The following is a 10808-nucleotide window of genomic DNA, read 5'->3' as shown; positions in this document are numbered from 1 at the left end:
TGTGGATGTGAATTTGGGGGATGCTATTCAACCCCATACAGGGGGCAGCAGGCTGGTGAAGGCCCCACCACCCAGGCTCCAGTGAGGTCCCTGCATTTGGGTTTCCAGGGTCTGGTTCTGTGAGGTTCATGGGATCCAGCCTGATGCACCAGGGGCTACAGGGTGGATGTAGATCTAGAGCTTGTCCCTTCTGGCCAGATGCCTTGGAGACCCTCTGGGGTCTGCCCACTTCTCTGACTCAGTCAGCAAACACCAGCTGAGCTGCTTCTGTGGGTCCAGCTGTGGGAACAGGCTGAGTCCCCCCCTCCCAGATCTGGGGGAGGGAGGGCAGGCGAGGAGAAGCTGTGGAGGAAGAGAGGGAGGGAAGGAGGACGGGGTCCCGGGTGCGATTTAGATAGGGGGATGGGGGTCCCTGGGGGAGCCGAGGAATGGAGCTGTGAGGTGGCTCACCCCAAAGGAGGTGGGAGCCTGGAGGTGACACTTGCATAGAGACCTGAATGTTGAGCCAGCCAGGGTGAAATCTGCAGGCAGAGGACACAGCCTGTGCAAAGGCCCTGGGGCAGGACCGAGGCTGACATGGAGGAACAGCGAGGAGGCCCGTGTGGCTGGAGCAGAGCGAGGAGGGGGAGAGAGGCAGGAGGGGAGGGCAGGGAGGGGACGGGGCAGGTCGTGCAGGGCCTGGTGGGCTGCAGGAGGACTTGGCTTTTACCCCGAGGGAGGTGGCAGCCATGGAGGGCTGTGGGCAGAGGAGGGACAGGACCTGACTCAGGTGCTCACAGGTGCCCTCTAGTGGCTGAGGCAGGGAGGACACTGGGAGGCGACAGTGGGAGCTGGGGACCAGGGCGAAGGCGACCGTGCTGGTGCAGGTGAGCAATGCTGGGGCTGGGCCAGGTAGAATGAGAGGAGGGGTCAGAAGGGGTCAGATCACCGAGGGAAGGGGGAGCACAGAGGAGGGTCCACAAAGATGCTTCCAGACTGGCGCGTGGGCTGGAACTGGAGGGCTGGACTGCTTGGGGCTTCCTTAGCCAGTCCCACATCCCTGGGTCAAAGCTGCCTCTTCTCAGACCAAAGATGGGCAGAGGCTCACCCGGGTCCCCCAGGAATTGAGGACAGAGCCTTGAACCCCGCACAGCGTCTTCCCCCATGCTGTCTACCCAAAACACGTGGCAGCATGGAGTGGTTCAGTGGGCAGGGAGGGATGGGTCCAGCACCTCCCTGGTGAGGACGTGTACAGATTTGAAGGTCTGGAGCAAAAGGAATGCTCCCCGGACACCTGAGTGTGGACAGCAGGCTGACCTGCCATGGATTGACTACCGGGGACCCGGGGGCGGGCGCCGGCGCCCAGAGCTGCTCTGGCTTCCTGTGGGGCAGGCTGGGCTCTGTCATGCTGAATGGCCTGGGGTGAGGGATGGCTCCTCCCTCGGCCAAATGTCCCTGTTTGGGGAGCTCTGGGGTTCCAGGTGGCCTCCAGGAGCCTGAAAGCCTGAGTGGAGAAAGGACACCCTGCCCTGCCCAGGCTGGAAGGTGGCTTTGTCCTCAGCGTGGACTCAGGCAAAACACATTTGAGAGGCAAAGCCAGCCTGTCGTCTTATGTTAACATACACAGATGCTTCTTCCTCTCCACACAAAACGTTGCATTGATCGTAACAAAATGAAAACCCCACTGAGCCCAGCTGGCAGCAGCCGCACCGTCCACGTGCCGGTGTTTCTCATCCTCTTCATTTGCCCGAGGGTTGTGGGTTCTGTGCGTGTGTCCAAGCCATCTGAGTTTGAAAAGAGGATGGTAGAATTCATTCAACTACCCATAAGTAAAGTTTAAGTATTTTTCTTTAAGAACATCACTCTCTATGCATCAGTGTCACGCAATAGTAAAAGGCACACGTTTAAAGCGTACAGTGTCTCTGAGTGACCAGTATTGACATGTGTACTCGTACACACCCGTGAAACCATCACCACAGTCAAGGGTGAATACGCACGTCCCCCTTGAAGGAGGATAAGCCCCGCCTGGCACCCAGGGGCCACCGATTCTGTCACTACGGATTAGTTTTATTCAGCTATGATCTCAACCCATATTAGAACATCTGCCATGTGCCAGGTACCGTGCTGGGCTCGGGATACAGAGTGTATGAGAGATGCCATCTCAGCCACCGTGGGACGTGCCATCCACTGGGGAAGACAGTACTAAGTCATCAGACGGAGAGGACCATTTTCAGATTGTGACCAACACCAGGGATGGCATTTCACAGCGTAGGTGGGGGACGGGCTTTGGGTAGACAGTGAGGGCTCCCCGAGGAGGAGCCTTTGAGTGAAATCGGAATGACAGGGATTGAGTCATGTGGAAATCTGGGGAGGGCGATTCAGGCAGCGAGAGCGGCCTGTGCAAAGGCCCTGAGGCAGGACCCTGCGTGGCACGTGGGAGGAGCAGCCGTGTGGCTGGAGCAGAGCCGGCGGGGGCAGAAGGAGGACGCCTCCTGGGATTTGCTGAAGCGTTTGTGTTTCATTCTCAATGTGATGGGGACGTGGGGAGAGAGGCGTAAGGAGAGGAGGGACGTGGCCTGAACCTCACTGGATCCGGAAAGGTCACCGGCTGCCGGAGGACAGTTACAAAGATGAAATGAGATCACGCAGCCCATGCTAGGGACACCTGACGGCTCATGACGTGGCTCCCTCAGGGCCCTCGGGCATCACCTTGGGTCTCCGTCAACCCTGGATGGCAGCAGGCGTTGTGGACAAAGACGTCCTCCGGCAAGGACATCACGCCCTCTCCCAGGACCCCACAGAGGTGGGATGCAGTGGCTTTGGTCTCTTCCTGCTGACTATTTTATTCTTAATAATAAAACATGAGCAAAGGTCCCTTGAAACCATCACGGTTTCACCCCAGAGGCATCGTCCATTGTTGTGTGCACCCTCACTCGTTAAAAACGATTTTATGTACACTCTTCAGTATTGTGTGTTCGCCTTAAACATTTTATATAAGTAGCACCCCACTGTCCTGATCTTACATCTACACTTTTTTTTTCACTTTGCCCCAAGTCTGGGGATCTACGAGGCCACACACCCCTTTTCACAACTGTGTGATACTCTATCCTCAGGGCATGGCAGGAGTTAGTCACTCAGTCCCCTGCTGAGGGACACACAGCTTGTTCCCAGCCTTCCACTGTCCCAAACCATAGAAGCATCAGGGGAAGTGTGTTCAACCAGTGCTTAGCAAACTCTGGCCCCCAGGCTGAGTCCGGCCCGCTGCTTGTATTGTAAATAAAGTTTTACTGGCACACGGCCCTGCCCGTCCATTTACGTCTCTTCCACGAGGGCCGTCCCACTGCACTGGCAGAGCTGAGCATTGCAACCGAGCCCAGGTGGCTGCAAAACCTAAAATACTCACCATCCAGGTGTTTGCAGAAAAAGTTTGCTATCCTTGATTTACTCTCTGTTGTTTTCTTCTTTCACAGTGGAAAAACTTTGTCCACTACTAGAGAACTAAATGCATCTGTGGTCACATTGCAGTGGACATACAATCTTGGCTTCTTTTGACATTTCAATCCTAATTTTGAGAGTTCCCAATGGAAACTGAGGCCCAGAGAGGTGGTGGAGCCAGGACGTGAATACCCAGTCTGGCCAAATCCCCCCACCCCTGAAACTCCAGCCGAGGGGTGGTAGCAGTGACTTCCTGCTAATGCTCACACCATGCGGGGTTACCCGGGTAACCAAGCCCCTTCTTTGAATTCCTCCTGTACAGAGGCCAAGGCGGCTCCTGATTTACCTCCAGGGGATGCACACTCCCTGCAGCCGTCCAGCCCCCCGCTTGCAGTCTGTCCTCTGAACACATGCTCAGGCTCCCAGATCCTCCCCTCAGGGGGCCTGGCTCTGGGGGAGGGACAGGAGGAAGCATGCAGGCAGTTTGCTGAGCAAATGGACTCAGCATTTGACATCTAGGTTCACCTCTTTAGGTACCTGTTGTCCATTGGACAGTGACAGTTATTATTTTCCACTTGACACTGGCCTAGGCCAGTGGAGCTGGATGATGTTGGTGACAGACGGGGCAGGAGGGGAGGGACATTGTGGGGGCCGCCGATTGTCCAAGAGGGGCAAGCGAAGGAAGGGGTGTGGTGCCCACTTTGGGTAGGTGCTCTTATGGTGCCCACTTCACAGTGAGAAAGCAGAGCCTGGCAGAGGGATTTAAATGGGTCTGATGAACCCGTGGGCTCTGTCGTTAGCCATGTGCTGAGTGGGGCGGGTGAAAGGGGCCCGGCTTTGGGCCGCTGGGGAAATCAGGGCCCAGAGAGGAAGAGTCTTGCCTGAGGTCCCAGAGCAGGTTGGTGGAGCACGTGACCACTGAGCCATCCCGCCTTCTGGACTGGGGAGAGGACAGCAGAGGAGCCAGCTGGACAGGAGGAGCCCAGCCCTCCTTCGTGAGTCCCAAGCTGAGAACGGCGGACGAGTTGCTTCTCGCTGAGCTCAGTTTCCTCGCCTGTAAAATGGGGATAAGAACAACCCTGGCTTGTTACTGTGAAGACGCGATGACGTGGGACCCGTGCACTCGGCAGGACACTCGCTCCTGACGACGCTTCACAGTGCGCAGTTACAGCCCATGTTGGAGCCGCCAAGGTCCTCGGCCAGTTCCTGAAAGACATGGAGCCTGGGGAGGGACGCAAGGCTGTCTGTCGTCTTTGGGCGCTTGGGAGGGGCAGGAGGGCTCTGCGTTTTGCTCGGGGCTGCAGCGGGACCACAGGAATATTACTATTCTGTGACAGTGCGTGCCAGAACATTCACCCCGTGACTTGCATTTGTGGATCTACGACTGACTGTAGGGGCAGTGAGTGGGGGGATGTGGAATTCATGCTCTGGAGCCGGCCCGCCTGGCTCAAGTCCCAGCTCCACTGCCTCTCTGGACCTCAGTTTCCTCATCTGTAAAATGGGCTATGAGGAGTGCCTACTTCCTAGGATTACTGTGAGAATGAAGTGGGCTTATTCCTATAAAGTTCCTGGCACATAGCAAGTGCTGGTGGCAGACACACCCTTAGGTGACCCCAGTGAACCCCCCCCCACCATGTCACTCCCTTTTGTAACCTTTTTCCTTTAATTTCAGCAGAAGCTAGAATTTGCTTCCAACCAGCAGGACTTGGGGGTGGGGGGAAGAGCCATGCATTTAAAATTTTTTAAAATAAATATTTAAATTGAAAAATTGGCAAAAGTGATAGATGTTGCTTCCATGATTAGGACACGTTACATCAGACTCCATCTTAGCCCACTGGAGCAAGAAAATCTCCCCCTGGCCCAGAGGAAGGAAACAGCCGAGTTGTTAACTGTCTGGGGAGGGATCCACATGGCAGCCAGGGAGAAAACAAGGAAGACGAACACCCGAGCTCGGGAGAAGATCCCAAACTCCAGAAAAGGAACCACCGCCCTGCAGACATCTTGATGGCAACCTGTGAGACCCTGAGCAGAGAACCCAGGAACACTGGGCACGGACTCCTGAGCCACGGAGAGTGTGAGTAATGGGTGCTGTTTCAAGCTGCTGCATTTGTGGTTACTTGTCATGCAGCAGTAGCTAGCTGATACAGGCTCCATAAACGTAAGCTGGCTCTGACGTGGCTGCTGTTATGAGTGTTATTCTCTAGACAGTGATTTTGTTTTCCTCCTTAGGAAGTTACTGCCTGAGGGTCCCTTTTAACTCATTCCTGGTATCTCTCTGCAGTTTGCAAGGTGCTTCCAGAGAGTTCATCTGGAGGAAAGGGTTTTAAATCGATGATGGGGAGCTGGCGAGTTAGCTGGTTATCTGGCTGGTTAGCAGATGTGTGTTACATGTTATGTCAATTGGCTGGTTATGCTGGCTGGTAGAGCATAGTGCTGACAACACCAAGGTCAAGGGTTCGAATCCCCATATCAGCCAGCACCAAAGAAAAAAAAAATGATGGTGTGATGGTTGGGGGACTTCTCAGGCTATAAATTGGTACCAAAGCTGGATGCTCCAAGCAGCCTCCTGGGCACTTGAGGAGAAAGACATTTTGTGGCCCGGGACATGGGTGTCAGCAACCAGAATTTCCCACCAGCCAGTGGAAAGATGAGGGCAAGAATCAGGATTTAAGTGAAACTGTAGAAAATACAGAAGCTCCATGTTTCTTGGACACGGATTTTAGAGGCTGGGCTCAGCCCGCTGCACTGTCGTGATGTTTCTGTTGCCTCACAGCTGCTCATGTACCATCATTACCACCCACCTCCCCATGGGGCCCAGAGAGTTTAAGCAACTCACCTGAGGCCACACAGCAGAAACCACCTTTTGGCTCATAGAGATGTCCCCAAGGTTTCCCAAAGGGTGGGACACTTGCTGTGATTTTAGATGGCCAATGAAGGAAAGAGTGAGAAAGTTGTTCCTGCTTCAACTCACTCCCAATTTCATGTTAAATCAAGGAGAAAGTGTCTCTTGGGTGCTAGTGGGTCTTTAACACCTTCAGTGACTGCTAATCTCCCCTTAGAACCAAGAGAGAGAGTATCCAGTTCAAATCTTCTAACGAATATAGTTTCACTGTATGTATAATGAATCCTGCTTTCCTTTTAAGGCATTGATGTCAATTTCCCTTTAAGATAAAGTTAACTAAGTATTTTTTAAAGAGAGCTGATTGATATCAAGAAAAACGTCATGTTAATAAGTCCTGGTGCACCTGACGCCCATTACGATGGGTACTATTAAAGAAAGAAAGAAAGTCAGAAAGCCTGGCTGGTTAGCTCAGTGGGTTGGAGTGCAGCGTTGTGACACCAAGGTCAGGGGTTTGGATCCCTGTACCGGCCAGCCGCCAAGAAAAAAAAAAAAGGCAGAAAATACCAGGCGTTGGTGAGGCTGTGGAGCAACTGGAACCGCAGTGCACGCTGGTGGGGTCGCCGCGTGGTGCAGCTGCTGTGGAAAGCAGCATGGCGGGTCCTCGGAAAATTAAAAGTAGAATGACCACATGATCCAGCAATTTCGCTGCTGGGTGTGTACCCAAAGAATCGAAAGCAGGGACTCAAACAGTTTTGCACACCCGTGTTCACAGCAGCACGATTCACAACAGCCAAAAAGTGGGAACGACCCAAGTGTCCGTGGAAGGATGAATGCAACACACACAGCCACGGTCCATCCCCACGCTGGGATGTGACTCAGCCTTAAACATGAGTGAGATTCAGACACGTGCTACAACGTGGATGAACCTTGAGGACACTGTGCTCAGTGACATAAGCCAGTCACACAAGGACAAACACTGTGTGATTCCACTCACAGGAGGTCCCTAGAGTCGTCAGATCCACAGAGACAGGAAGCAGAATGGGGGGTGCCGGGGGCTGGGGAGGGGTCTATCGGTGCCAGCATTTACCCAGCCAGCACAGGGGTCTGCGATGCCCAGCGAGGCAGGGACAGCGTGGCACCTGCTGGCTTGTGTCTGAGGCCCGGCAGCCAGGGAGCCTCGCTGCTTTCGGAAGCTCTTGCTTCTCTTGGGCACAGAATTGAAAAGAATAAACCCAGCCCGTGTTGGCTTCGATGCGCGAATCCTCCATCTGATGGTCGTGACTGCTAAATCGGCCCTGTTTCCTTTCCTGTTTTTAAGTTTTAGACTTTCTTGATTCCAAAGTGATTCATGATCATCGTGGGAAGAGGAGAAAAATCCAAAGAAGAAAGAAAAATTTAAAGAGAAGGAAAACACAAAGGCTTGCCAGTCACTTTTTTAAGGGGTTGTAGACCGAGGACATTGGTGTTACCAGCACCACGCTCTCCCAAGTGAGCCAGTTGCCAAACTGTTGATGTTCATGTACTGCCCACAGGTATTTGTTGAGCAGGTGCTGGGTGCTGTCCCTGGGCTGGGCAGGAAGATGCCGCGGGGAGTGAGCTGGTGATGGCCCCTTCCCTGGCCGTCCTCCTGGGCAAAGCTGAGGCTACAGGCCATGGAGGTCAGGGCAGGTAGACACACAGGCACTGTAGGAGCCCCAAGGAGTCACCTGGCCTGGGCTGGCGCATCAAGGAGGACTTCCTGGAGGAGGTGGTGCCTCAGGGGAGTCCTGGAGGTAAAGCTGGGAGTGTAAAGAAAAATGGCAGGGTGACGAGGTAGAGGTGACCAGCAGGGGGACAAGTGTCCTTGAAATGAACAAGTAGGGAGGGGCGTGGATATGTGGGGGAAGGGCATTCTAGGACAGCGAGTCTCAACCAGGGGCGATTTGCTCCCGAGGCAATACTTGGCTATGTCTCGGGACATTTGTGGTTGTCACAACTGGGGGATGCTCCTGGCGTGGAGTAGGTGGGGGCCAGAAACGCTGCTCAGCACCTGCAGTGCCCAGGATCCCCCACCACAGACAGTGACCCAGCCCCAAATGCCCACAGTGCCGAGGCTGAGAGACTGTGGTCTAGATCCATCCATTCTCATGAGAAACCCAGGAGATGCAGGCCCAGCAAGTGCAAAGGCCCTGGGGCAGGTTTCTGAAGACACAGAAGCCAGAGAGCCAGCAACTTGCCAGAAGCCTCCAGACCCCGACACCTCCCATGGGCCCTGCTCCCACCCTGTTCACTTCTCGAACAGCCCCTGTCCTGGGCCTCCTGCAGGTGCAGCAGTTGTGACCTGACTTCCTCCAGCTGATAATCAATCAGAGAATCAGCTTAGCAGGCTCCGGAGGCTTCCAGGTGCACAGCCTCATGTTTCTGTGCCCCGACCCATCCCCCGATGTGGCTGAGGTATGCCAGCTGGGTCAGGGAGTAGATTCCAGGGATGAGTGTCGTTCGGGAGGTGATTGCTGGATTTAAGCTCCCCGAAGTCAGATCCCAGATACATTGGGTTCCTCTCCGTCCCTTCCCGGTCACTTGTTTTGGGTGGAAGGAAGAGGAGGAAGCGGCTGGGAGAAGTGCCTCTGTGGCTCCTGGGACAGTTGGTGGGTTTTCCTTTTGATTGTCTCACCGACTCACCCCACACACCCGAGGCCCACGGCATGATGTGCATCCTGCTCGGGTCTCCATGGAGACGGAGCCTGTCTTCAGCCTCAGCTGAGCCCGAGCTCCGGGGCCTGGGCAGAGCCAGGGAGCAGCATGTTGAGGGGGGACTGCTGATCCCTGTCCCTGGCGCTCTGCTGTGTCTAGGGGTGCTGGTCACAACAATGATCACAGCCACTGGTTGAGTGCAAAGGATGTCCTGGGCACTACGCCACGCTCACATTTTAGCTCATTGAATGCACACCAGGGACTTGACCTGTTCTCTCTTAAGTCCCACCTGGCAAATAAAGGAATTGGGGCTCAGCTGCCTGAAGCGTGGGGAAGACGGTACGTGACTGTGGGAGGTGTGTGGGCTTCCGAGTCAGCCTGCCTGGGTTTAGATTCCAGCTCTCTCTCTCTCTCTCTCTCTCTCTCTCTAAAACAGGGATCAAACCCTGGACCGTGGTGTTAACAGCACCAGCTGTAACCAACTGAGCTAACCGGCCAGCCCTCGATTCCAGCACTTTTGCTGTGTGATGCCATGTGAGTAACTTAACCTCTCTGGGCCTCAATTCCCCCATCTGTAAAATGGGTGTAGGAACAGTACTTACTTCTTAAGGTTGCTCTGAGGACTGGGTGGGGACAGGGTGAACTCATCTGGTGAGGAAAATTGAAGGGGACACCAAAAAAACTCAGTCATTAAGATAAAGAATATTCTAATACAATATTTTTTAAAATCAAAATTAATGCCCCCCAAATCCATGATAAACAGTGTCAACATCGTATTTGTTTGTTTATTTATTTGTGTGTGTCAACATTTTAAATAAAGGCAGCATCGGCATTACTGACACGTCCTCTTGGCCCGGCGTGACACGATTACTGATGCTATTTTAGACTTAGAACAAGGGCTAGCCGGTTAGCTCACTGGTTAGAGCACGCTGCTGATAACACCAAGATCCAGGGTTTGGATCACTTTACTGGCCAGCGCCAGAAAAGTAAATAAACAAATTTAAAATTAAAGTAAAGAACATAAAGAATAATTTGAAATGAAAATGACATCAGTCACAGTGCAGTGCCAAGCCAAAAGGAAAACTCAGTAATACCGATCCCATCTTTAGTTAAAATTTTGATATTTTGTTCATTGTAAATATTTTCTCATTCATTTTGATTTTTAAAAACATTGCACTAATTTTTTTTTTTTTTTTTGTCCTTTTTGAGACCGGCCGCACCGCGCTCAGCCCGTGAGCGCTGTGAGCAAACCGGTCATCCCTATATAGGATCCGAACCCGTGGCAGGAGTGCTGCTGCGCTCCCAGCGCCGCACTCTCCTGAGTGCGCCGCGGGCTCAGCCCACAGTAAATTTTAAAATTTAAGTTCTTTTCCAATGCAGTGTCTTTTAGCATACTCACAAAGTTGTGTGACTTTGCAAGTGCTCTCTAATTCCAGAGCATTCCCATCACCCCCCAAAAGAAACTCCCTGTTTCCCCTGTCTCCCCCAGGGCTGGCAACTGCGAATCCACTTTCTGTCTCTGGATTGGCTTCCTTTGGACAGTTCATATAAAAGGTCATTTATAGAAAGGTCACACACTATGTGGCCTTTTGTGTCTGGTGTCTGTCACTGAGCGTGATGTGTTCAAGGTTCATCCCCATGGTTGTGTGTGGCAGAACCTCGTTCCTTTTTATGCCTGAATCATATTCCATCGAGTGGATGGGCCACAAATAAACTGTTGTCTGTCCACACAGTGATATATTATTTATCCTGATGTCGAAGTTTTTTGGTCCCTCCCCCTTGAATTTTCAGTGAACACCTTCCATGCCTTATGCAAATTCGGGCCCTGACAGTATCATGACTATTTCATGTAAGTTGCTTCCTTCCGTGCGTGGGGTGG

The sequence above is a fragment of the Galeopterus variegatus genome, unplaced genomic scaffold, assembly GCF_000696425.1.
Source record: "Galeopterus variegatus unplaced genomic scaffold, G_variegatus-3.0.2 Scaffold8828, whole genome shotgun sequence".
Lineage (NCBI taxonomy): Eukaryota > Metazoa > Chordata > Mammalia > Dermoptera > Cynocephalidae > Galeopterus > Galeopterus variegatus.
Note: the sequence above shows the minus strand (reverse complement) of the source record.